This window comes from Odontesthes bonariensis, chromosome 2 (genome assembly GCF_027942865.1).
Source record: "Odontesthes bonariensis isolate fOdoBon6 chromosome 2, fOdoBon6.hap1, whole genome shotgun sequence".
NCBI classification, from domain to species: domain Eukaryota; kingdom Metazoa; phylum Chordata; class Actinopteri; order Atheriniformes; family Atherinopsidae; genus Odontesthes; species Odontesthes bonariensis.
Genome location: NC_134507.1, coordinates 33,504,409 through 33,532,075, shown reverse-complemented (window position 1 = coordinate 33,532,075; position 27,667 = coordinate 33,504,409). Strand labels below are relative to the sequence as shown.

General features: G+C 42.6%; 1 non-coding gene across 1 annotated transcript; it reads left to right on the top strand.

Annotated features, from left to right (window-relative positions):
* The first annotated feature begins 19,031 nt into the window (after positions 1–19,031).
* Positions 19,032–19,104, top strand: trnak-uuu (transfer RNA lysine (anticodon UUU)). Its single transcript has one exon. It is a non-coding gene; the product is annotated as a tRNA-Lys (tRNA).
* Positions 19,105–27,667: the final 8,563 nt, after the last annotated feature.

Below are 27,667 nucleotides of genomic sequence, written 5' to 3'. Positions count from 1 at the left end.
TCCCCCCCAGAAAAGCAAGTATATCAACATTTAGGTGCAGTTTATATTAAGGCAGCCAACATGGGAAGTTGTTTAGGAATGAGAGAGAAGAGGGTCTGCAACTATATTAATCATGCAGCCTCAAATCTTCCAATATATTAGACTTGATTGTGACTGAGTTGCTTTGGCCTTTTTTAAACTAATACTTATATGTACTTCTTAACTGTGTGTTTCTATTGTACCTATAAAGCGCTTTGTGACCCTGGTCTGCGAAAGGCGCTGTATAAATAAATTACTTACTTACTTACTTCAGGTTTAATGACCCACTTGAACTGCAGATGCTCCTTTAGCTTTGTTTTTGTTACTAAACATATTGGCAGTGATACAGAGGCTACTGAGAGCATGACTAACCATGCTGTCATACTTTGCTTCAACTAATTTCTGGGCTCAGGTCAAAACAGTGGATCCTCTGGCTCTGGTAGTAGCACGTCTGGCTACGGCAGCGGCGTCTCCTCTGGGTCTGGCTACGGCAGCGGCGTCTCCTCTGGGTCTGGCTACGGCAGCGGCGTCTCCTCTGGGTCTGGCTACGGCAGCGGCGTCTCCTCTGGGTCTGGCTACGGCAGCGGCGTCTCCTCTGGGTCTGGCTACGGCAGCGGCGTCTCCTCTGGGTCTAATGCTGGCTTTACTGCGCAGGACGCAGACTTTGCCCGTTTCCTTGCTGCCCTAATGAACTTGAAGATCGACCGTTCTTTCCCACAGTCTGCCTGGACCTCCGACCAGGTCCCTAAGGACACATCTGAGATGCGCGCTGTATACCCTTCATCCCACGTCGTCCAGTCCAGCAGTGGCTACCAACGAGCCCGCGACTCCAGTTCGCACGCCAAATACTCCCAGGATGCTTTTGACCACTTTGATGCCAAGACTGGGTCTAAAGGGCAGAAGTTGTACTAAGGTAAAGCTGGACTAGTGTCTGAAGTATTGAGACTCCTGTATCAATACTGACTCCTTGTGTTTTCTGCAGGTGACTCTCATGGACACTTCCATGGAGATTCCAACATGTGGCTGAGCTCTGGCAAAATAAACTTGACCAATAATACGTGGTCTGTGTATTGAATACTTGATCTCAAGGTTTGTCTTCACTTCATAGAAGATTTGAGTCTTCACCACACCCACTGAGGCTGACTCTGCTTTTGAAGGGCAAACTGAATACTTCTGCTTTAAATTCCACCACTACATGTTTCCTTCTCCTCATGGTTGAATTGCATTACACAAACCCAGACCAAAATAACTTGATGAAGCTCAATACAGTGGCCCTGCTTGCCCTTGCACAATGAAGGTGCCTCAGTTAAATCTGCACTCGCTGGCCTTTTCCAAGCTTTAATTGCATGTGACTCATAAGCTTATGCTATGTATCTTTGCCCCTCCTCTGCTTGGTGTCTTCTGTGTGCCTCAACAGAGCCATACATCCCTCTTAACCAACTTTGTCTCGACTTGCCTTCTGTGTGTGAGGCCACTGCTTCATACAGACTCGGTCCTTAACGTGGCATTGCACATCTTCCCATGTTGGTTTTCATCTTACACAAGACTTGAATATCTCCTCTGCTTCTGTTTTCCTGATCTTCTACCACATGTGGAAGATGCATTTTTGAATTCCCTCAAGCTCAAAGCTACATGATCATTTCCAAAATATTTTCTAACTTAGTTTAAGATCACTTTCAAAGTACTCTCCCACACTAGGCTCTGATACGGCTCTCAAAGGTCTCCAAACAGTTCTAGCAGAGTCCCAGTGAATGGAAGTGTGGAAATTATTAGACCTTTTCCTGAGTGGACTGGAGAGCTGTCCAGGGTGTACCCTGACTCTTTCAATTGGCAGCAGGGATAGGTTAAAGCAGAGCTACTCATTATGCGGCTCCTCAACCTTTAATTGGCGGCTCGCACTCGCATAGTAGCTTATGACAATATGGTAACAATAACCAATTTTTTCAAATAACATACGGCGAACACTGCACAGTACTAAGTATTAATTAAGGCTTAAAGGTGGGGTAGGGCTTCTTTTTCTGGAGCATTTTTTTACTCTGCTATGGGTAGGCTAATTGAGCTAGCCACGCTAGGTGGCTCCACACTGGCAAAAGGGACCTGGCTCGCTATCGGTTGATTTTCAACAGTAAAGAGCCGAGCTTCCAATTGATGAATTGACAGATGTAGTGGAGGAGGGGCCTATACCCTGGGCCCTCCAATGTTGATTAGCCAGACACTAGAGGATCTGTTAACATTGGTTATCACATCAAAGGCCAGCCCAATTACATTAAAACTCTATTTCGCACCGGTCCACCGGGAAAAGTCCCGGTACTCCCGATGACCAGTCCGCCCTTGCATACAATAAATACATTATTACTGACCTGGACAATGATGCATTCAGGTTCAGTTACTGTTGTCCCATTTTTAATCACATATATAAAAAGGATCACTGCTTCTGTTTTCATTTACATCTCAAACACCATTCATACAACCCATGTTTACCACTATTGCCTGGGCTCTATGAACATGTGCTGCATATTATTTACAGTTCAGATCATAAAGCTGAAAAAGAGAGGGTATCCTCACAGTTTTGCATGACATCAAAGTGGAAACATGTCATCAGAGGACATGACATCACTGTAGTTTCTAAAAGCCTGAAAGACAAAGCGCCTGAAAAACAACACGTACTTAAAAAGTCATTTAGACAAACGCTAAAAAACAACAAGCAAAACGAGTCAAAGCAGAATATCCTCTCCTGCACTTCTGTGGGGTGACATAGTAGATGAAGAGATTCTGGAAAATGAGTCGGAGGGTTTCTACATATTTCCCTTTGAAAGTGGCAAAGAGGAAAGTTGTGAGGAACCCGCCAACAGGCCAGAAGCTGTAACAGCGAGCTCAGGAAACCATCAATCCCAGGTCTCTGCTGCTTCCAACACAGCCAACACAGAAAATCTGCTGTTGTTAGAGGAGCAGTCAGAGGTCTCTGCTGCTGCTGGGACTCCTCACTTAGAGGATGTCCAGCTCCTGCAAAATCATCCCCAGGCCTCTGCAGCTCAACACGCCAAGAGGAAGGTTACAGATTCAGGAAGCTGTCCCACTCCCTCTGTGGGCAGCACTCAGAGGGAGTTTTGTTGTCGGCTCAGAGAGCTGGACTGGACAGAAACAGTCTAAATACAGATCAGGTTTCTACACATACTTCTGCAGCTGTCACTGAGCACTGATGTTGAAGATGATCGTCCTGTTGTGACCAGTTGTGGGTCAGACTAAATACAGAGCACCTTGAACTAATACATATCATCCCTTTCTTCAGTAAAGCATAAAGTATGTGTGAGGGTTTCTATATATTTCCCTTTGAAAGTGGCAAAGAGGAAGGTTGTGAGGAACCCGCCAACAGGCCAGAAGCTGTAACAGCGAGCTCAGGAAACCATCAATCCCAGGTGTCTGCTGCTTCCAATACACCCAACAAAGAAAACACGTCTACACGTAGAGGCACGTCTACGTCTATGCCAGTTCCTACGCTTATGCGGGTGACTCATGTAAATACAATATTTGATACAAACTCGTGTCAGCAACAGCCAGCATAACAGTGTGTCTTTAGCCAACGTACAAAGAAGCATAAACTAACGCTTCCCCAGCATCCTGTTGCAGCTTTATGGTGGAACCTCTGGGAGCTCCTTCTTGTTCAGGGTTTGACTCCAGTTCAGACTGATATTGTTGTTCCATTCTACCAGAGTAACGTTCTTTTCACCAACTTTCTTCCTCCCCCGCAGCTTGCTCGGCAGTTACCATGGTAACGAGAATCTGGCTTTCTCAAGAATTTTGACCAAAGCCTGTCTCACACATTTCAGTAAGACCTCGGGAAATTGTACCAAAAAGGGCAAAACATGTCTCCTTTAAAGGATCAATAAGAGCTACATCTCAGACTCTACAGGCCTCAGTTTACTTGTTGAATGTGTGAGTGGGTCGGTGTGAAAACTCAACATCTAGGCTGTTATTTCCAGCTCCTACATGTAACTGAAATTCCGAGAGAAACTCAGAATAAGTGCACAGCAATAGACAGTACAATGTTTGGCAGTGACTAAGTGCCTTTAGCACAGACAGGAGGGTGGAGCTGAGAGGTGATATTCAGTGGGTCTATATGATGAGATTAGTTCGATTATAGCTATGGTTGGGTTATGCTCCTTATTTGAGCAAGGGTAATTATCCTTGGCTATATGGCGGTGAATGAATCGAATCATAGGCACAAAGCACGTCATACCCCGCCCGGTACGATAGGTGGCGCTGTACCCGTTTCAACTATTGCTAATAGAGCCACCTCCGGTTGACCTCTTCACCACAACCAACAACAACAACAAACTCAGGCATTCGAGAAAGATGGCGAACGAAGGGCAAGATGATGCTACGTCCCTCTACATTTTGTTTGTGATGAGCTGCTTATTGCACAAACGCGACGCACAACCGAGTTATCTCGGGGTCTTAATCCGATCGCGAGTAACCCGATCCGATCCAATTTTTTGTCAGATTAAGGTGTACACATGAACTTAATAAATCAGTCTTATTTTAATTTAGCCCTTAATCCGATTCTTTCAGTGCCATGTAACCTCACTTAATGAGGCTGATACCAGAACAACCAGATGAGCCTCCAGCGTCCACCTGTCCTGATAGTCCCTCACAAGCAGCTGTCTGTTGTTAGCTCGTTAAGCTTTGATTGGTCTGGGCTGCTCTGTGGCATTATTTATAAACCTTCACCCTTGCTGTTTCCTCTCATAGCTTGTTTTCACCATGACAGCTGCTGGGTTCTTCCTGAGGTATAAGCACAAGCTGCCTTTTACAGTTTTTGTTTGATTGGAAACATTGGTTAATACTGCATTCTTACTCTTTGTTGTACATAATTTCAGGATTTCCCTCTTTGCCTTGTTGACTGCTGCTACATGGGGTTTTCCCACTAAAGGTATGCTATCATCTGTTGTGGTAAAATATTACATGCTTGCTTGAATCAGCTTCTGCTAAACTTGTTCTCATGCACCCAGGTTCAAAATCAGCAGGCCAGAGCAGCAGCGGCACAAGAGCTGCAGGTCATTTTGGCTCTTACCAGGGAGCAACCGCTGGCCGCCCGGTGACCGTGCCCAACACTGCTTCCAGTAACACTTATATGGCGACACCTGTGCTGGTCTCTGGTCAAAGTCAACCTGTTCTTCAGGCTGACCCAAGACTCAGCGGCTATGGCTCATTTGTGCCAACGCAATTGGTTGTCCAAGCTCCCGGTTTTGTCCAAGCTCCTGGCCTTGTCCAAGGTGCTCTTCAGGCAGACCCAAGATTCAGCAGCTCTGGCTCCGTTGTGCCCGTGCAAATGGCTGTGCAAGCTTCTGGTGTCCCACAGGCTGTTCAGACGGGTCCAGCATTGAGCAGCTTGAGCTCTGGCCTGCCTGCAACAGGATACTCTACTGTCACTTATGTGCCTGTTGACGTAGGATCTGGCGCTCTGCAACCTGGAGCTGCCCAACCTGGACCACAAGGTAAATCTTCTGCTTGGAGTGTAGATGGCCCAAAATATGTTTGGAGTGGAGCTTTTAAGTTTACATCCTAGGAAACTGCGATGTCAACACTCTGTGCTATCAGAGCTTCTGCTGTGAAAAGGACTAATTGTGAAATGTCTCCACACAGAAACCCAGTGGGCTATTGCTCCCTCAGTCTTTGAGGATGCGTCAGCCCAAGCCCTCAGCCTCACTGACGTTCTCCCTGCAGCCCCCCTGTCACCACCTGGCCCTGTCCTCCAGTCAGGGGAGACCTCCAGTGTCACGAAGGAAGCTGAACTCGGGAATTACCAGCAGCAGACGGAGGAATTCGGCTACCCGGATGAACGCCAAGGGTCTGGACCGGGATCCGCAACCGTACTGGTGCCACGCTTTGGTGTGGGTGGATCTCCTGACTTTGACTACAGGCTTTTGTACGGCTTGTACCCCTCTGGAACCTACAGCACCTTCAGCCAGCAGCATGAGAAGGGCAAAGACTACTTTCAGGATGTCCACTACTTGAAGGAGCATATTACTGACAGCCATGGTTCTGGGCAGCAGAAAAAGTTCATCCCAAGTGCCCGCTAGAGCTGAACATGATGTGCAGAGGGTATGTTGAAAGTGGTACCTGCAAATGTCTTTATCTCAATGCTCTAACTAATCTGGTTCTGTTTCAGATTGAAAAGCTGAAACCAACGTTATAAGAAGATTCTTTTTAGTCTTTGAATAAAGTCTTGTCAAATGATCTAGCTTCAGAATGATTGACTAAGGGAAATGATGTCCTATGTACACCATCTGGGTTCAAGGCAAATGGCAGGCATCACCTGTCATATTTGACTAGGACGTTCTGCTTTTGGTTTCAAACATGGCTTCTCAAAGCTCTGCATCTTGAGAGGAATTGCTATGAAGGTGTTAAATAGTTGCACCCTTTGCTCAATTGACTATAGTGATCAGCTACAGCATCCTTTGCAGCCATTTCTCTACACCTGTACATGGCAGCCAGACACAACCCCTTCTATGCAGTGCATGCTTCAAATTGGTACAACTTTGTGCCACCACGTAACTCCGGGCAAAGATTGCTGAGTGCACGGTAGCCAACCTGAAGGCTTGCCAAACAAACATTTTGCTTGAAATACCTGGCTGGTTACTCCTTAAATATTCTGCAATTAAACCACAGCCAGTGCTGTCTTTAGCAGTGTCATGTGATGGGTTTTTCCCCCATTCCCTGCAGATGGAATGCTAAAGTAATCGCAAGCCAGTGGCTAATGACAGTTTAAACATATTTGAGTTTAATATTATGCCATGTTCATTTGGGTGCACATTTTCAAGATGTAACCTCATGTTAATGGTGGTCAAATGATGAGCTAACCGTAGCTTTTTACATAAGTCAACTTTCAGCAGTGACTCCTGTGACCTGTCCCTGACCCCGTCATGCAGTGTGCCGACTCAATGCAGACAGCGGCTGCACAGATGTTTTTCCACATTTGACTATTAATTTTCACCTTTGTCTGTAAAACCTATTCAAATTTAGAATATTCTTTGACAACCCTACCCTGTACCACTCTACTATTGTGCTTTAATAGGCAACTTGTTGCCTTTCCACTCTGTAATGGCAGGTTCTGCAGTTATGCCAGAACATGCCTATTGATCCTCTGAATTTACAACTTCTAGATGGGAAGTCAGATTTCCTAGTTGGTATCCTGGGTAAGCTTTATCCAGTCCTTGTACAGTTGGAAGTGTACATGGTTTACTGAGTAAACGTGAAATCTTTCATTTGCTATTCTGCTCTAACTCACTGAGCAAAGTATTGGTAGAACTAATGGTGCTCTCCCAGTACCCAGCTCCTCATCCAGCTTTCAAATTTCTATCCAGCAGTTTGTGCTCATAAGTGGTCCAGGAAAGATGTTGGAGCAACTCTAAGCGAGAGGATGTGTTGCTGATGCCATTTAAGAAAAATAAAGTTGATTTGAAGACTGGTTTGTCTATGAAAACTATCTTTTGAATTTTAATCCTCCATAGATTCCTCAATTGGCCTGTTTGCCTTGTTTTAATGTGCTCTTTTCATGTCTTGTACACGGTTTGTTTTTATTGCTGAGTTAATATTTTACTGTTTTCTGCAAATGCTTTTATTCGTGTGGTCATTTTACAATCCTTGTATTTTGTTTCATTCCATGTTTGTCCTTTTTAATTGCTATATCAAACATTGTTTTACATTTTGCTTGAAAAATGCTCTATAAAGTCACAAGCCCTGCAAATCCCTGAGATGCTCAGAGAAAATCTTAAAGGGGACATAATGTTAACACATTGACTCCCAAGTCACATAAAACTACGTTTTTAACACAGACTGTCTATTATACCCCAGCATGTAGAAAAAAGGGTACATATGTGTACCTTTTACCACTTCTTAACCCGAACTAGTTGAGTTTACTAGAAAATCGCGTGGAAACCCGTTGCCTTATCCCGTTTAAGTTTTTACAAAACATGAAACTAAACCTTTTAAGTTGTATTGGCATAGATAACTTAGACATATTCAAGTTTACACTAGTAGTCTTTACTCAAAACCATTAGTTCACATAACTTATCTCTTTTCTGAAGTCTAGCCAATCATTTTAAGTCAAATGCACATAAATATGTATAAAAGCAACACTTAACATCATTTGTTAATATAAGTAATGTATTGTCTTCCAATTTAACTAATGAATGATACTGTTTTGATTTAGAGATTGTATAAAATATTGTAGCAATGGTAGAGGTGGAGACAGGAAAAGTCTCAGTCCAGACTTTCTTGTGCAGCAAGCGCATTTATCTTGACAAACAATTCACAAGATAAATAGTAAATTACAATCACCTCACATATGTTCGAACAAGTGGTGGTAACTTTCTGTCTCACCACTTTCAGTTATGGTGCAGATTTAGTTAAAATGCAACACGAACAAAAACCTTGTACTACACCGTCACTGCGTACAGAACATAAACATAAACCCATACAAACTCTACCACAGCACTAAATACAGCACATAACGGGGAACAGAGAGCACCCATAATGCAATGCGGCAACACACCCACAGCACGCCACAATATATTGTTTAAAAAGAAAATTGTATGGGAAGGAAGAAATTAAAAAATACATTTAAATTGTTCAAGTTCTTTTATTTCAGAAAACACTGAAATTAACAATTAACACAAATAATTCACTGCAGCAATAATGAATTAAGACTGGTGCAGTCTTAAGCTAACCTTTAGCAAACGTTTAGCAACCAAACCGATCTTAATAATTGCTTTACACGCTCTTCCGTCTACTTAGTGTAGTTAAAACTACTTTAAAACATCCACAGTTTATTTTTAAATACACAATTCAGTTTTCTCCAAAAATCGAGCAGGTCACGCTCTCACACAGGACAGGTCTTGACTCTGTCGAACTTCAAATAGGCTCCGCCTTTCCCTCAGAACGTAACTTTATATGTAATCTCTGCCTAACATGATCATTGCAGTGTATATTTTCAAATTTCTAATCCAAAGAACTAATTTGATTTAGTAATTACATAGATTTTTACAAAACATAATAGAATAAGTAATGAACACTAAAACGTTTAATTGAAAACAAAATCCGGGTTTACAGTGTACATATATGTACCTTTTGGACCCTCAAAACAAAAGGGTAAACAGTACACGCAGCCAGAGGCTACTCATGAGAGGGGCGGGGCGTGGCCAGCAACAGCTTATTTGCATAAAAGTGACAGAGCCCTTTAAACGGCTCAATTTGGGAGAGACTGAAAATGGCAAGAATAGAGCTGGTGAAATCTCTTTGTTAGAGTGATTTTGTGCAAAGAACTTCATGAACATGTTTTGTATAGCCCATAGACCAATTCTAACTTGTTTAAAGAGGTAAAATATGTCTCCTTTAAGTCTTGTGTACGATGAAAATCCCAACATGGGAAGATGCAATGATGTCATATTCAGGACCGAGCCTGTATTAAAGGTAGGGTAGGAGATCCTGGATTTTGAGTCCAGTGAAGCTGCATTTTGAAAATACACAGGTCAAAAGTCCCAACCCCTTTCTTCAGACTTTCCCCCCGAAGGCACGCCTCTAGAGCAGTGGTTCTCAACCGGTGGGGGCGCGGACACACTCACAGGGGGGCGCGAGTAGACTACAGGATGAGGGAAAAAAAAAATTTAAAAAAAATCACGAAAATTCCCTCCTCAAAAATGCAAGAAGTTGGACTATTGTTTGACTAGTTTCATTTCAAATTTAACAGGGGGTAGTATTTTTAGCCTGCAACATCACGTCACGTGTCGTGGGGGTGGGGCTGTGAAGGGGGGGGGCCCTCAACTGCAATGAACCATCTTAGGGGGGGCCCCGCTTGCAAAAGGTTGAGAACCCCTGCTCTAGAGTACATGAGCACGAAGGTGCACAAGCGCTGTTCTGACAAGCGTCGATCGTTGCTGTATTTAGTATGCTAACTATGTTTAATAATGCTAGCCAAGCTGGCTCTAGTTTAGCTTCCGGGCATACGTAATTTGTTCACGAAGGGTACGCGCACAAGGGGAAGGAGGAGCAGATTGCAGTTTGGACGCATCAGAACGCAATCATCGTTAACAGTCCGTTCAATATGATTGGATAGTTTTTTTCCTGGATTGTTTGTGCCAAGAGGCCACTAAAATTTAATTGGTTGCAATGGGGGTGTGAAGAGTATTTCAAGCAATATGTACAGGGTCATGAGCCCTCCAGCTGGTGTCCCAGGTGAGATGAATAAAGGCCGCACACACAGAGAGCAAGTCGAGACAAAGTTGGTTAAAAGGGATGTATGGCTCTGTGGAGGCACACAGAAGACACCAAGCAGAGGAGGGGCAAAGCTACGTAGCAGAGGCTAATGAGTCACATGCAATTAAAGCTTGGAAAAGCCCAGCGAGTGCAGATTTAACCGAGGCACCTTCGTGGTACAAGGGCAAGCAGGGCCACTGTATTGAGCTTCAAGTTATTTTGGTCTGGGTTTGTGTAATGCAATTCAACCATGAGGAGAAGGAAACATGTAGTGGTAGAATTTAAAGCAGAAGTATTCAGTTTGCCCTTCAAAAGCAGAGTCAGCCTCAGTGGGTGTGGTGAAGACTCAAATCTTCTATGAAGTGAAAACAAACCTTGAGATCAAGTATTCAATACACAGACCACGTATTATTGGTCAAGTTTATTTTGCCAGAGCTCAGCCACATGTTGGAATCTCCATGGAAGTGTCCATGAGAGTCACCTGCAGAAAACAGAAGGGGTCAGTATTGATACAGGAGTCTCAATACTTCAGACACTAGTCCAGCTTTACCTTACTACAACTTCTGCCCTTTAGACCCAGTCTTGGCATCAAAGTGGTCAAAAGCATCCTGGGAGTATTTGGCGTACGAACTGGAGTCGCGGGCTCGTTGGTAGCCACTGCTGGACTGGACGACGTGGGATGAAGGGTATACAGCGCGCATCTCAGATGTGTCCTTAGGGACCTGGTCGGAGGTCCAGGCAGACTGTGGGAAAGAACGGTCGATCTTCAAGTTCATTAGGGCAGCAAGGAAACGGGCAAAGTCTGCGTCCTGCGCAGTAAAGCCAGCATTAGACCCAGAGGAGACGCCGCTGCCGTAGCCAGACCCAGAGGAGACGCCGCTGCCGTAGCCAGACCCAGAGGAGACGCCGCTGCCGTAGCCAGACCCAGAGGAGACGCCGCTGCCGTAGCCAGAGCCAGAGGAGCCACCGCTGCCGTAGCCAGAGCCAGAGGAGACGCCGCTGCCGTAGCCAGACGTGCTACTACCAGAGCCAGAGGATCCACTGTTTTGACCTGAGCAAAGAAATTAGTTGAAGCAAAGTATGACAGCATGGTTAGCCGTGCTGTCAGTAGCCTCTGTATCACTGCCAATATGTTTAGTAACAAGAAACAAAGCTAAAGGAGTATCTGCAGTTCAAGTGGGTCATTAAACCTGAAGTCTAATATATTGGAAGATTAGGTGCTGCATGATTAATATAGTTGCAGACCCTCTTCTCTCTCATTCCTAAACAACTTCCCATGTTGGCTGCCTTTATATAAACTGCACCTAAATGTTGATATACTTGCTTTTCTGGGGGGGATAACATGTTCCAATGCTGAAGAGCAGGACACAAAGCCAGGAAATCCTGTTTGGATTTCAAAAGAAAAGAAAGAAACTTTAGTATATAGGAGAACAAAAACCTAAACCATTAAACATGAAGACTCACCTGAAGAAAACCTTAAACAACATGTTGAACAAGACAAAACAGCAGCAACACAATTCAGATAAAACTGGTCAAAAACAGCAATCTAGTGACTGCTGTTGAGAGAAGATTTGTGCTGTAACTCATCTGAGGCTGCAGCTGACTTTATATTGGTGCTCTACCTGCTCTGATTACACTCATAAACCTCACCTGGGACCCAGTCAGATCGTGCTGCATTCAATTCAGCTCAGATAATGAACACTTCTGACATCCCATTTAAAAAGGTTTGTTGCAACATGTGAGGAATGAACATGGGATGTTTTAAAGAAGGTGAATTCCGCTTGGTCAGATACGGTGTTAAACATCTGGACCAAAGTCCTGCAGATCACTGTGGGCCCCTAATCTCTGGCTGGGGAGTGTGAGGGGAGTGACAGAGATTTGGTCTGAAGGACTCCAGGTTATAACCTCGGTTCTAATACGTCACAAACACGTCACAGTCATGAAATTGGGGTCCAACACATCACATGTCCACTTCACTAGTGGGAGCTGCTAGTTGGGTTTCAAAGGGAAAAAAGTGAGCTCAGCGTGACATAAGACTGGAGTCTTAGTAAGTTAGCCTGCTGAGTTCTGGAAATAACTCTAAAATAATGTTGACTCCTTGGCAGGAATAAGGAGCACTGCAGCTCTCTCATGCAGAGGATCTAGAAGCATGGATGTGTTTGGAACATAGCAGAGGGTGGATTCTTACTAAAGTCACGCTAACTGCCTTATGCGCCCTCTGAGATGTTTAAAGGTGCCATGGCATGAAAATAAATGGAGGTTTTTATATATTTTTAAAGGCTTTAGTGGTCCCCTTATACTGTATCTGAGTTTTTTTCCCAAAAATTCTGCCTTGGTGCAGAATTACAGCCAGTCCCGAAAATGAGCTTTCCTAAGGATCCTCAGAATGAGCTGTTTAGGGTCTGCAGCTTTAAATGCAAATTAGGGGGAGAAAGGCGGGGCAAAGTGGAGGGTGGGGGTGGAAACATTCGTTGGTGAAATGTTTGGCGCACACATACACAAATCTCTTCGGTTCTGCCGTCACTTTCCCAGAAAAAACTAAATCTGTCCACTGGCTCTTTAGAGGTTCTGATGCAGGAGCTCTAAACAGATTATTTACATCCATATACAGCGCAATGAGCTGGCCAAAGAGCTGTGGGCGGGGAAAGGCAGTTTTGGCATAGCCATATATGGGCTCTGGGTGGAAATAACCTCGACATCATATGAGGCTCCACGTCATAAGAGGCAGCTTTCCCGATCAGGCCATCTGCATGGTCACATTTCCAATGGCGGAAAATAATTTCCATTGCATAGTTTAGGTCTATCGTCATTTTTAGCCACTGGGGGACCGCAGGCAGGCTAGAGGAACTCATATTAATGTTAAACAACCTTAAAAAGTGAAAATTTCATGCCATGGCTCCTTTAAAGCTCAGATTAATATCTGAGCTGAGATGTAGAAACGTGAGACAACATGATGCAGAGCTGCTCTTTTATTAAGTGATATGGAGGAGATCTTAGATTTATTTCAGATGAACTTGATTAAACAGGACATAACGGAGGTTAAATGTTTAAAGCACCTTGTGCCTTCATTTTGTTCATATCTGGAAGTGTTTCTCAAATTTGTCTTGACGATTTCTGTGGATTTCCATCATTCCTCCTGAAAACTTGTTGCCTTGTGAGAACAACCACAGACTTCCACAGACTCCCTGTGACACAGCAAACTTCCAACATGGGAAATGTGACATTTGAGCACTTTATAGTCTGTAGGCGACTGTTTTCTGTTCTTTGTACTGTGGAGGCTTTACCAGCCATCAGTGAGGTGGAACTGTACTGAAAATACACTGAAGTTAAAGTTACATTTTGCGTCTATTTGAATAATGCTCTTTTTTAATATGGGTCTAAGTTTCTGAGAAATTCTTTTTTTACTGTAAAATGTTGGCTGGCACACCTGAACTTCATATTTATTTATGAAAATGAGAATATTTATATGCCCAGATTGTTTTAATTCTGAAAACTAACATTTGTTACAGTAGTTCACATCATCTGTCCTCATAATTACTTTCATAAAATCCAACAAAGACCAAACTTTATCATGTTTATATTTAAACTGCAACCTGCAGGTTTACAATGTGAGTGACTTAAAGTGTGGAAACAAGTCCACAGAAGTTTTTCTTTTAATTATTAGTCAATATATGTCAACTATCTGCAAGTAGTCCCCACAGGCAGTGTCCTTGCTGCAGGGACGACCAGGTAAGACATCTGATTCTCACATATAGATGGACCATTTGCTGTTGCATAATGCCCAGTATTAATCAGACATGTTTGTTCATGTTCCAGACAGGATAGTGAATGCTTTTGTGCACAGTCCACTGTGTGGTTGTACAGCTCACGACTTAACTGAATATATTCCAACACCTGGCTCGCCTTCTTGCATCCAAATGTAGAACAAAATAGATGTTTGATCTGTAAAATCTTATGTAATGGACAGAATCAATGAGAGTTGTTGGATTTATTAATTTATTTAACACATTTATTCTAACCCTCCCCGGGCTCTGGGGAGGATTCGTCCCTCCATCAGGCCTGATTTTCAGTCTTCTTGTGCCATTTTTCATAGCTCAGCCTTTTCTCCCTGTTTCCCCTCCTTAAGAACGGCTTCTTGACAGCCACCCTTCCATGGAGCCCATTTCTGATGAGGCTTCATTGATCAGCTGAAGGTACAGATGCATCTCTCAGGGAATTACCTGGTTTCTGCAAAAATGCCATTTCATGCATGTCAAACTTATTTTATAGATACAAAGAAATGGGAACAGATAATAAATTTATTTGTATAGCACCGTTCAGAAAATAAAATTCACAAAGTGCTTCACAATACGATGCAAGTCAACGTTTCATATACACACACATAAGAAAACAGTAATAGCAGAAAAGCATGAGGCTACAGAGCAGATGGGCACTTTAAGAACGGATAAAAGCTATTTTAAATAGGTGGGTCTTCAGATTCTTTTTGAAAATGTCTAAAGAAGTTGCAGACCGTAGACATAGGGGAAGAGAGTTCCAAAGAGTTGGAGCCAATACCTCAAAGGCACGATCACCCTTTGTCTTTAGACAAGAGCGGGGGACAGTCAATGAGCTCTGGTCTGAGGACCTAAGAGACCTGGTTGTGTAATAGGGGTGGATCAGGTCACAGATGTAACCAGGTGCCTGATGATTAAAGGCTTTGTATGTGATAAGAATTTTAAACTGGATCCTGAACCTTATAGGCAGCCAGATGAGAAATTCTTCCCATCCCTGAATTTTAGCTTGAGCAGCTACTGATGATGCAGCCCTTTTGGCCACCTGGTACCCGCTTCAGGTCAACCTCCTGAACAACCCAACACTAAAGGCCTTTTTCTACAGTTTGAATTTTTCCCTACATGCTAATATTCACGAGCAGGTCCTATGCTACTGTCCTGATAGGCAATGATGACCTTCTGGCCACACCTCTGCAATTGAGGCTGAGAGGCTCCTTTCAGTGTCCATGACCCAACCTCAATGGTAATGTATAGATTTAATAAAAATACTCAGCTTTGTGTTTAAGATGTCATGAACAGGGTCCACTAGATGTTTGCCCCCACCACCTGATCCAACTTACTTCCAGGTAGTGAGTAAGTGACAACATTGAGCCAATAAATTTTGTTCAAGCCACTTCACTAAAAGTAGCTGCCACATCTTTTGATTTGTGTAGCACAAGCTTCATCACAAGTATTCAGAGTACAAGACCTTTGCAACCACAGACGATATTATGAAGCCATCCTCGGTCATGGACTTGCAGAAACTACTGTCCAGGTTTCACATGGCCCCAGCATCTGATGGGTCTGCCCTTACCCAGAGCTGTAGGGTGAGGACTGCTACAGAGTGGAAAGGTTTCCCCCTCAGCACAATATGCAGCAGTGGAATCTTCTGATAGAGCTCAAGGCCACACCTTTACCCACTGCTGTCAGAGAGCTGCAGTTGGCTTTTCAGCCATTTTTAGTTGGGAATGCATTCCAAGCTGAAGCCGTCAAGACCTTCACAAGCTCACCTTTGAGCAGAAACTGTCCTTAAGTTAATGCCAACACCTTATTTATAGGATTAAGTCATGTCAACCTGTCAGGCCCTCAACTATCCCCTCCAACCCACAACTGGATGACCCAGAGACAGCTAGGAGCCATTTGATGGAGCAACAAGGTATTCAAGTTAAAGCCATTTATTCAAGCGGTAGCAGCAGCGATGCCTCTAGAATATGCAGATCTGCAAGACAAAGAAAGTCAGTCACCTACCAGCAGCTACAGAGAGCACACATGCAGAGTAAAATGAGCCTCACCAGAAAGATCCTCAGAAGCCGCTCTGAACTTGAACCTTGTGCTGAGATGTTTTGCCGTGGTCTGGCTCAGATTCTGTTGGGGTGTAGCGGAACTGGCTGAACAGCACACGCTTCTTGTTGTAGCGGGACCGAGATTTGTAAGCGTAGACTTGATCCTCGTCGGTCACAGGAGTGAAGACTGGCTCGTCCTCGCCGCTGGTGTCAGATGAAAGGCTCCAGCTCCCATCTTCAAACTGGTAATTGCTGCCAGGAGCTCCAGACTGACCTCCCTGAGCACCATGCTGCTGTGCTCCAGAACCACTGGTTCCAGTTTGTTTCTGATATCTTGGCTTAGATAGATCTTGTCCATAAACTGAATACATGGGTGAGGAAACAGAATTAAGATCAGCCTTCCATTTACACCTCAAGTCAATTTAATCTGTTTTTAGTTGCTGAGCTGTGATTGGGATCAGCTTACCGCTTTGTGCAGGAATGCAGGCGATGCTTCCAATCAGCACACAAGAAATCCACAAAACCCTGCAGAAACAGGGACATCTCATATGAAGTTCTGAGTACATTTAGAGACCAGTGGGGTCCAACCACCACCTCCCCTTAACATGCCCAGTCCTGTTGAGCTTAACTGTATAAACATAGTGTTTGCTGCGACCAAATGAGGTTCTGCTTGCCTCAGACATTTAAGGCAGCAGAGGTTCAGTGCCACCACTTAGAAGCACTGGGATAGACTAGAAGTTACTCACCTCATTCTGCTGCAATATAATTAAAGCTTGCCTGGGACCTGCTCCTGCCAAACTGCACTAACACAAAGTTCAGAGCCCTGTGACACTAACCTGAAGCTGCAGGAGCTGCTTTCATATTTTCCTCAGTGCAGAGGGAACTGATTGCTCAGCGGTAACAGCTGCTGCTGAAAGGTGCAAGGCTGCAGTTAACTGGCAACAATGGACTCACATATGGAGCATCTCAGTGTTATGTCAATAAATAGATAATAATCAGGACCTCTTGTGAGTATCATGTATTTTATTAACATGTATAAATATTAAATTATAAATATAAATGATCAAATGTTCTGAACTGCTGATATACGTGATAATAATAACGATAACTATGGAAGTCGCTCTCAACACGTGAAATGTCTCTCATAGTTCATTATTAGTAGGCTAATTGATGAATAAAAATCCTGCTGCTGAATATGTGTTTAAAAATAAATAAATCAGAAGGAAACCTGCAGAAGAAAGTCTTCTAGCAGCTGTCTCTCTGTGTTTATTGGCATAGAGCACGGTTAGTGAGATCCAGATCCATGTGGGCACTCAGGACGGATTTAAATAGCGACTCTGAATGGACGGTAAACCCCCACTGAAGGCCCAGTGAGCCAAAGCACGGCCGCCACTGAAACATATATTTGAAACCTGTCAATATGTTAACTTTGCGTGTTTACCTCTATAACTGGTGTTATATGTAAAACAGAGCACATGGTCAGTTAGCTTTTTAAAAATCTTTATTTTAAAGAAAATGATCAAAACAAGAGTTTTTCTGGAAGAGATTTAAATTAGTTCTGAATATGCATAGAAGAGAGGTTACATTTGAGTCTATTTTCTTTGTTCAAAACTTAAAACAAAAAGCTGAAGTCTGCACACTGAGAAAAACTGCTTTTGAGGATATTTCTGAAATTTCCTCCTAATAACCAACTTGGGTGGGTCTCCCCAGTGGAACATTTTATTTGTAGGATACAGGTTTCATGTTTTCAGCTGGAGATGGATGCTTTTTGTTCTGTATGTTACATATTTTTATCTTGATCATGGACATTCAGAACGCTTGCATGCACAGGTAAGTCCAGCTTCAGCTCCAGGTGTACTCGTCCATTTAACTGGACCACCATGTTGTCCCAGCGTACATGCACGGGATAGACTGTGCAGAAAACCTTCCTGACATTCTGCTGCCTCTAACTTTCTCTGTGGGACATCACGCTGCATGTAAGTGCAGCTGAAATCGCTGCCAACATGTTGTCTTTAAGTCACCTGAAGGGTGATTTTCTCACATGAGGCTGCGGTTACAAAATCAGGATTTTATTAGAGCAGAGCGACAGTCTGGACATGCTTTAAGTGACCACGAGTTGACGCGTAGTCTTAATGGGCTGATTTTCAGTTTAGCCGTCTGACAGAAGAAACAGAAAAATATGTGGATGAGAGCAGCTTTATTGGGAATTTGGCTGGAAATATACACTCATTCTTTCCTGTTTTTACTAAAAGATGCAGAAATATTAAACTCTGTAACATGTGTTTAGTGCACCAACCCATGCCAGCTCAGTTAGCATATATACAGTTATAGGAATAGTTTACTGAATGTCCCATCTTGTAGACAGCCTCAGAGTTGCATTTCCAGTCCAGTCTGCTGTCCAGGTGAACCCTCAGGTATCTGTAATCCTCAACCACCTCTTCACCGAGGATGGAGACGGTGTTCAGCTGACTGCTGCTCCTCCTAAAATCCACAATCATCTCTTTTGTTTGTATTCCAGATGAGGCCATAGTTTATTTTCCTATAGATGTGATAGTTTCATGTAGATGTGCTGAGGTGTGACAGGGAAGCTGTTGGTACATGGAGGATGTGAGGTCTGTAGCAGGAGGCAGCAGCATGCTGAGTTTGTCTGAACTCTTCCATCTGTCTGATCCCACATTATCCCAAAGCCTGTGAGCTTTTCCATTCCTGACCACACAGCCCTCACACTGTTCTGGTGCAGATAGTTTCCCACCGACTTGCTCTCTTCCTTTTTTCTTCACACTCCTCCTTAACTCCCTGTTTCCCTCCATGAAGGCCTTCTTCTTTATGCTCAGTGGCTGCAACACAAGTTCACATCAACCAGGCGTTTGTTCAGAAAACAGCGTCACAGCTTTGGACTCAGGAAGTGTTTCAGATGTCAGCTATCACTCAGACACACTTTCATAGGGCCTGGATAGCTCAGATGGTAGAGCATCAGACTTTTAATCTGAGGGTCCAGGGTTCAAGTCCCTGTTCAGGTGTAGAAATGTGATCTCCCACTTAACCTGTACTTCCCTCTATGCCTGCACTCTGTTTCTGCACTGTCACCTCTGACAGAGCCTGGCTGATGCTTTTCCTTCTATGTAGCTTATTGTTAGCTGCATCGTTATATCCTCATTTGTAAGTTATATAAATATATAAATAATATATAAGTTATATAACATATATTGTTGCTCAGTTTTCCTCTGAGCCACAGAGATGGTCAGCTTTCATTGTGTCCAATAACTGCAGCTTCTAAAGTGGATTTCATAGCACTGCTGCATCTCTGACAGTTATCAGATCATTTGGGTGGAAAAACATACATCACAACCCTCTGAATCTGCTTTCAGTCCCACTTGAACAGTCTCTCACAGTTTCAGACACAAAATGTGTCTTTTAGTTTGAATCTCAGCTGATATCTACAACAACTGTAGAGGGACTCATATCATTTCACCAGCTGGTGTGATAAACTCACAGAAACACCTCAGGAGCAGCACCTGGGATCTTTTGGGAGAAAAGGGGATTCTCTCCATGCTGATAGAGCTGGTAATAAATGAGTTTATGGATCCTACATATTACACAGTAAAACAATGATAAAGGTGCTTTCTGAGCCTTGACATCTTTTTCTTTTATTAGAAAAATGTTCCAAATTTGAATCCCATGGAGGGAGCCAATGAAGTAAAGATTGATGCATAAAAGCATTAAAAACCTCTCCTGTAAGTTCTCTGTTCAAGTTTTATTTGGGTTCAGCTGCATGTTTCTCTTTGTTGAATCTTTAAGCCCTCATAGATCAGTCTGATCCCAACAGAAGTCTCGCAGGTTTACTTGGTTGCTGTAGTTCACTAAAGCAGGACTCTGAGCAGGGCCCTCCGCTAACAGGCTCCTCTCCTTTAGAGCCAGTGACAGGGTTGGCTTTGGGAGGTGACGTTGCTCTGTGCTTTAAACAGCAGGCTTTAATCCACCAAACTTCAGTTGGATTTCTCCAGCTTGGCTTCCAATGAAAGAATTCAGCTAACACAGTTTATTTCTGACAGTCAGGTTTTCATAGCACATGATGACTGTGTGTAAAATATGTGCAACAATGTAAACCACCAAGATATTATGAATAATAATTGTATTTATTTTCACTGAGGCTTGTGTAAACCACAGACTGTATATAGTGTAAACTGTGTTTTCATCACTGAGCTGTTCTCATTCATCTGATGACACTCCTTAACTGTCACTGTTGAGAATGAGATTACAGTTTTTTTTCAATGGCTAACAAGCGCTTACCCATACTTCAGATACTTTTTCTAAACTCTTAACACAGACTCACACCTACAAAACACAATTGGCCAAATGGACAATTTTCTTCTCAAAAACACATTTAGTTAAATATATAATAACTCTTCATTTCAAAATAGAACACATCTTTCTCTGCACACATTAACTTTACCAAAACACTGGAAATCTGACTCAAAATGAAATTATTCTGTCAAAGAATAACACTTGTTTACACTTCACAAGGTACATGCAGTCAATCAAAGTACACCAGGTTTCAAAATACTGGCTATTGTTGACATTACAAAAACTGCATAGACTTTTATGTTTCAGTTTTACAGGTATTTGCATGCAAAACATGAAATCCACCGTTTTTTCACTAAATTTCTTGGTTGGGAACTGTATGTCCACATGTAATGTTCACATTCAAAGGCATTCCAGTAAAAAGCAAATAAGTTTTTTTTCCCTTTACTGCTTACTACAGGAGGTACAGTAAAAATACTGTTTACAATATGATAGAACAGAAAACAGTTCACTTACAGTGAACAAAATATCCATGAAACACACAAAAGCATACTGAACAAAAAAACATCAGCAAAAAGCCCAGATAAAAAGGGGGGGAACTAAAAAAAGCACAAAATTACTGTATCTAATCTCTGCGATCTTCAGGGTTAGGCCACATGTTTTCATCAACATCGCATTTGATATTATCCAAGGCGATGCACCTGGGATAAAACCGCTTGGTATGTCGGATCCACCCTTGGCAATCATCAACTGTGATGTCCCTGCAGCCAGCATCCATGGCTTCAAGGAGGGACATCTGGTCATGTGGCTGATGGTCATAAACCTTCCACCTCCATGCAGAAAAGAACTCCTCTATGGGGTTGAGGAAAGGTGAATAGGGTGGAAGGAAGAGACGTACCAGTCTTGGGTGGACTTCAAACCATATTGTTATTGCTTGCGAATGATGGAAAGCCACATTGTCCCAGGTGATTACAAAGGTCCTCATGTTTTCACCCTGCTGATCCTGCTCTGGAACCAGGCGCTGGTGGAGATCATTGAGAAAGGCAGGAGGCGCTCGGTATTGTAGGGTCCAACCTGGCTTCTGTGAAGGACTAATCCTGCATTTGCAATTGCTGCACACATGGTAATGTTTGCCCCTCTCTGACCTGGCACATCAACTGTGGCCCTTTTTCCACTTACATTTCGTCCACGTCGACGCCTTTTGGCCAGATTGAATCCTGCCTCATCTATGTATATGAATTCATGAGGGGTCTGGTTGACCTCCAATTCCAAAACTCTCTGAAACAAAGTTTATGTAAATCTCATTACTGTATACCATACTGTACTGTAACCTATTACTGTGTAGGTTACCTACTTGCAAAGTGCAAAGCTTATAGAACTGGACATTGAATTGAATATACAGTACTATACCTGGATATATTGTTGTCGTAGCGCCTTGACTCTCTCACTGTTCCTCTCAAAGGGAACAGTGTAGAGCTGCTTCATCCGCACTCTGTGTTTGGACAATGTATGTGTAACGGTTGTGAGGCTGATGCTATCGATATTGTCAAATATATCATGGTCCTCCATAATTCTAGTTTGAATTTCATGTAGTTTTATTGCATTATTTGTAACAACCATTTCTACAATGGCAAGCTCTTGATCATTATTGAGGAGCTTTCCTCTTCCCCCAGAGGGAGGAAGACGTTGTATTCTTTAGAGGGACAAAAAAAATCAACATATGCATTACTGTATGCCCTTATTGACATGTCAAGTGGGAATAGAAACAATCCATGTAAAATGCAATACTTACCTGTTGGTTTTATTATATTACTGGGCATGTATTGTTGTAAAGTTTTAAATACTTGAACGCAGTTTTTCTAGAGAAGATAATTGCTTTGTATACGGGAGTATCGTCCATCGACTCTTTTGGGCTTTCACATGCGCGCGCATACCGACAACCGGTAAGTGACATGCTGTTTATAAAGTTGTTTTGTAACGTCCCCATGCCAGTAATGTGAGAACCATGCATATGGTTTTGATGGTAAGGCTTGTGACTTTATTGTCGGATGGTTTATAAAGTGGTGTGACGTTTCTGCAGTGTGCAAGTTGTTGTTTTACGTGGAAGGTTTAGAATTTGCCCATTGGCCACCACGTATTTGGCTAGCATGACAGGCTGCGCAAACAGCGCAATCGCCGCACAGGGAGCGCCGATTTGCACCAGTCTGTGTCCTACTGTCAGTATTTGACAACCTCTAGCAATGGGATTGTGCTTCAAATGCCCTGGAGTTCCCCTTTAATCAGCAAAAGAAACCTAGCCTACACACAATAATGATATTACTGTATACAGCTAAATAATCATTTTTCCTTATCCATTCTCACAGCTATAGCTTAGTTTTTATCTTCAATTTCCATATTACCACAGTAATACTTTACATGCATGTTTCTTTTAACTCAAAATATCCTTTGTAGTGCATGAAATTAATTTTAACCACATGAAACAAATAAATGAAATTCTCTTTTAACCATAAAATTATGGTTAGTATTTTTTTAACCAATTAAATAATCGATTAAACTTGTGTAAATTATAACATGAATTACCAATCACTTATCACTTTACCAAGGAGCATTTAGTCTGGTTAGCTCCAATATTCTCCCTTAGTCATCTTTTGTATCAGCAAAACCCGTTCCGAGCTAATGGGTTTATCATTACAGAAATAAACTTCCTTTCGATAACAAATAAAAGATACATTTAACATCATCAACCAGTGGGTTCAACTAAAAAAAATAGTACAAAAATAACTTAAATATTATTAGGTGAAATCATATCTTAACAGAAATAACATTAAAGTTAAAAAGAAAGAGACAGCACTTCCTGTTCAACCGGAAATAAAGCTAGAAGGAGAGGCTTACACTTCCTCTTTTCAAAATAAAAGCTTTGCTTGTTTTTTAAATAAAAGAGCGCAAGTGCTTTGACAGACGTTTTCTCTTCTGGGTTACACGACTCCTCCCTGTCCACGCCCCTACTTAAATACTCAAATCATATTTAAATGAGCCCTGCACCTGCGATTCCCCTCTGCGTACGGTCAGAAAATAAAGAAAAAAGAATGAATAAGACGGGAAAAAGAAGAACTTCACGGAAAGCGAGATGTCGGTGCTACTTTCTGAAGAGGAGGCCCGAAAAAAAGTGTTCTTTGGCACGCTGTCCTCTGGCATAAGCAGCAAACTAAGAGGAGTGGGTGGGAGAGCCTGTGCGAGGGTGTCAATGCTGTGGGGTCTGAGAAGCCTCACAAGCAGAGGTGAAGAAGAAGTGGTCCGACATTAAGGTGGATGTGAAGCGGAGACTGGCTGCCCACCGCCGCAGTGTGGCCAAAACAGGTGGGGGGGTGACCGACTCTGTTTGAACAGAGAGTCGGCGCAACTATGGGTGACACTGCTCTCTTTGGGGTGGTGGGAGCTCATGTGGGGGACTGATTACCCCCAAGCTAAATACCGATGTTTTTGTGTAACTCACAACAACGTGTTCATACAGTAACGTGCAGAAGTGCGCCGGGGAAAAGGTGAGGCTGATTGAGACATTTCACACTTTACGCACGGGGTTATTAATATATGCCCACAGAGACGATCAGGGGCTTGTTAGAAAGATCTTAAACTGAAGTTTAACCAGCAAAAAACAGCAAGAAACTAACTTTAACCACCGACTATGATGCTGTGAAGACGGGATAGAAACTGGGGGCGCACATACTCAATGCACATCACGGAGAATAACATTAGGACAATTACAGGAATGAAGTTACTCACCAAGAAGCCACCCATCACGCACAGTGCCACCCTGTAGTCTGTTCCCAACAATGCTGTTACTCAGAATGTATGAATCGTGCGTTGAACCAGGCCACCTCGCCACAATGTTGGTTAATTGCATTTATGCATCACATATGATCTGTACATCGATCGAATGAAAATGTTCCCTGTTAACATGCAAATTCATCATGTGATGGCGCTTTTATAACAATGTGTGCGCAGTCGATAGCTCCGATTACAAAACCGGCTCTCGCTTCAAATTGAGCGTTAATGTTGGCCTGTTGGGAATTTGATATACGTGGCTGAGATGCAGATAATTATGTCCCACACGCTGTCATGGCTCGGCTCAGGGTAGACTGGCACAGTCCCAATCGGTTGGCCAGTACCCCCTGGAATGCCCCGGTTGGAACCCCAGTGTGCACATCAGCTGTGAGCACAGGCAGCGCATGCCTCCTCGCTGTGTTGCGCTCCAACGCCGGCCGCAAATCAAATCCTCTCTGTTGTAGTGAACACACGCTCTCTTCAAATTGCACCATTTGCAAAGTCTTCTAATACAGCTAAAGCAGCCATTGTTTTTAGTGGTATGCATTGCACCACTTTGCGCTGCTTTTATATCCACTCGTGTAAATGGAGACACATGGGTGTGTTAATTGTTTATCAGTATTAAATGTTCATCTATCTCAAATGTGCACATCACTGTCTGAGGACAAATTGTTTTCACATTTATTTATTATAACAGTTTCCCAACATCACCTTAGGTGTCGCCAAAGAATCAGCAGCTGTAGAAAAGTGCGTACGCCAGCCCTGAAGCTGCCGTGAGGCACCGCACATTTCCACGGTCTTTTCGTTCTTGATACATCTGATCGTTGACGTGAAAAGGTGCGTACGCCACTATTTTGTGCGTACGCACCCTTTGTACATGAGGCCCCTGGTGTGGAGTGGTGGGAAGAGAGGCTGTGTCCAGATTACTGTTGTAGTTCTTTGTCTATTGAGCTTTTAATGTTTGACTCTCCCAGCCCAGGCAGAGAATGAAAATTAGCAGAGTTATTGTAATGTTACTGCCACTGTGGTACTACTGTCTAGTCTCCAAAGTGGTGTTTTTCTTACTGTTTTCATCGTCAGTGGTCTGTTCAGAGTTTTAGTCCGAGTGATCTAATCTTTGTCAGTGGGTGAGGTTCCTCAGTCAGTGTTCTTTCGGTGGGATCTGGAGCATGAGTACAGTGAGTCTGGTGGCTCCAGTTACTCAGTCTGTCTCCTATCAACCATACCTTTACACAATCCGATGTAGCTTCTGCTACCTTGTATGATCCCGTCCACAGAGGAGAGGACCAATTACGTTTGTTAACTTCATTCAGTTGTTTCACACATTCACACAAGTCCTCATACTGTCGTAAAAAAAGGGTGTGGACAGGGTATTTTCTCCCCGTCCAGGCCTCATGCGGGACAACCTGACAACATTCATATATAGGTCATATATTATATATCATATAAAATATTAGGTTAAATAACATAATAGGGAGAGCTTCAAACCAAGTTATTTTGTTTTGGTCTCTCACCAAGCTGCTCTCTGCTCACTGTTTTTAAATGCATTTTTAAAAAGCTTGACTTACCTTGTATTTTGTCTTTTATTTGCTCGAGTGAACCTATCTGGACACTTATTTACTTTCCCTGAATGTGAGACTATGTGTTTATACTTTACACATCAGCATTCAATGTGACCAACAGACAGTAAATTCATACTTGAATATTTAATGATCAGAGGACATCTTAATTCAGACAACTTATTTTAGCTTGACCAATGTGGAGAAATTTCACATGTATTTATTAGGACTGGGACTTTAGCGCGTTAATTTCGATTAATTAACTACACACATATTAGCGAGTTAAAAAATAAAAGCATTTTAATCGCACACTATAATTTTTTTTGTTTGTTTTGTTTTTTTAAATACAGACGGATGGAAGCGTCAACAAGAGCGAGGTTTTGTGCAGATTATGCAACAAGGAATTTGCGTATCACCGCAGCGTATCAAGCCTCAAATATCACCTCAACGCTAAACATGTAGCAGCTAGCGTGGAAGCTAACGGGGGCCCAACGCAGCTTAACATCCAAGATTCTATATACTGTGTTTTCATGCATGCTACATTCAGATTTCAAATAGGGATATGTTCTGTGTTTGTTGAAATATTGTTGAAAATGTTAATTTTCTAAAGGATAAAGTACATGCGATTAAAATGCGATTCATTTCAATTAATTAATTTCAAAGCCTGTAGTTAACACGATTAAAAATTTTAATCGAGTCACAGCCCTAATATTTATACAAGAGGGTTTCTGCTCACCTTATGTCCGGGCCCCTTAGAATCTGCCACGCCAGGTCATGGCACCAAATTGTTAGATCGATTCTTTCAATGGCAGCTCAAGAACAAGCCGGAGGAATCTCAAGTTAAATAAAATGTTCATTGGTAGTCACACGTCAAGCATATCAAGCGCTGGGCTCAGTGGAACAGAACAGAACAGGAAATCCGTCAGACTGCATCATTTTCATCTGGACAGATGGATGAACGTGAGAGAAAAAGTGGCTTTAATATATGAACTTCAACGTGACTGTGCTCTGAAAACATCACGGTCCATCTGATGCCATTTTCAACACAGTCAGCATGTGCTATGAAAATCTGAATGCCAGAATAAATATAATATAATGATAGAAAATATTCATAAGAGCTTGAATAAGGCCAGCTGGACTTTTTAGATCTTGAAGACGTTGAAGTTTGATGAGACAGCAGCTTCCTCTTTGGTTTTTGTAGAGATGACAAAAGGCTTACAGCACCAGGTATTCTCAGGCGATCTCCCATCCAAGTACTAACCAGGCCCAACTCTGCTTAGCTTCTGAGATTGGACAAGATCAGGCATGTTCAGGCGTGTTCAACTCCAAGAGCTTGAACTAGAGAAACTAGACATTTATTACAGAAAGACTACAAAGTCATTGAAAAGTGTAGATCCTTTATTTAAATGATTGGATTTATCTATCACTTTCACAAATTCTACGTCACAGGTTCTTAAAGCATAAATTATCCTCCAATACTGGAACAATCCAACTACTATACAACTCTCCAGAGTCTCCAGTACAACATAAAAGAATGGTAAAATGGATAATATCAAATGAAACATTTTGAATTTATATTTTCTTTATTTATTATCATTGTGTTGAATAATTGATAGCATTTTTATTTGATCACAAACTTTCAATCCAAAGCAAGTGTTGTCAACTTTTAAAGTCCACATTGTTTGTATAGGATAATTTCGGTTCTCTTTTCCAACATCCTGGAAGAATGGCAGCTTCCATCAAGGACTGGAAGTGGAAGAAGTTTCCACGGAATCATTTAGAAGAGTTTCAAACAGAAACTGACTAAATCCATGAATCTGAAAAGCTGTTTCTGAGTGAAAGACACAGACATGAACATGTGACAGACATGACAGACATGTACAGAGACAGACAGACATGT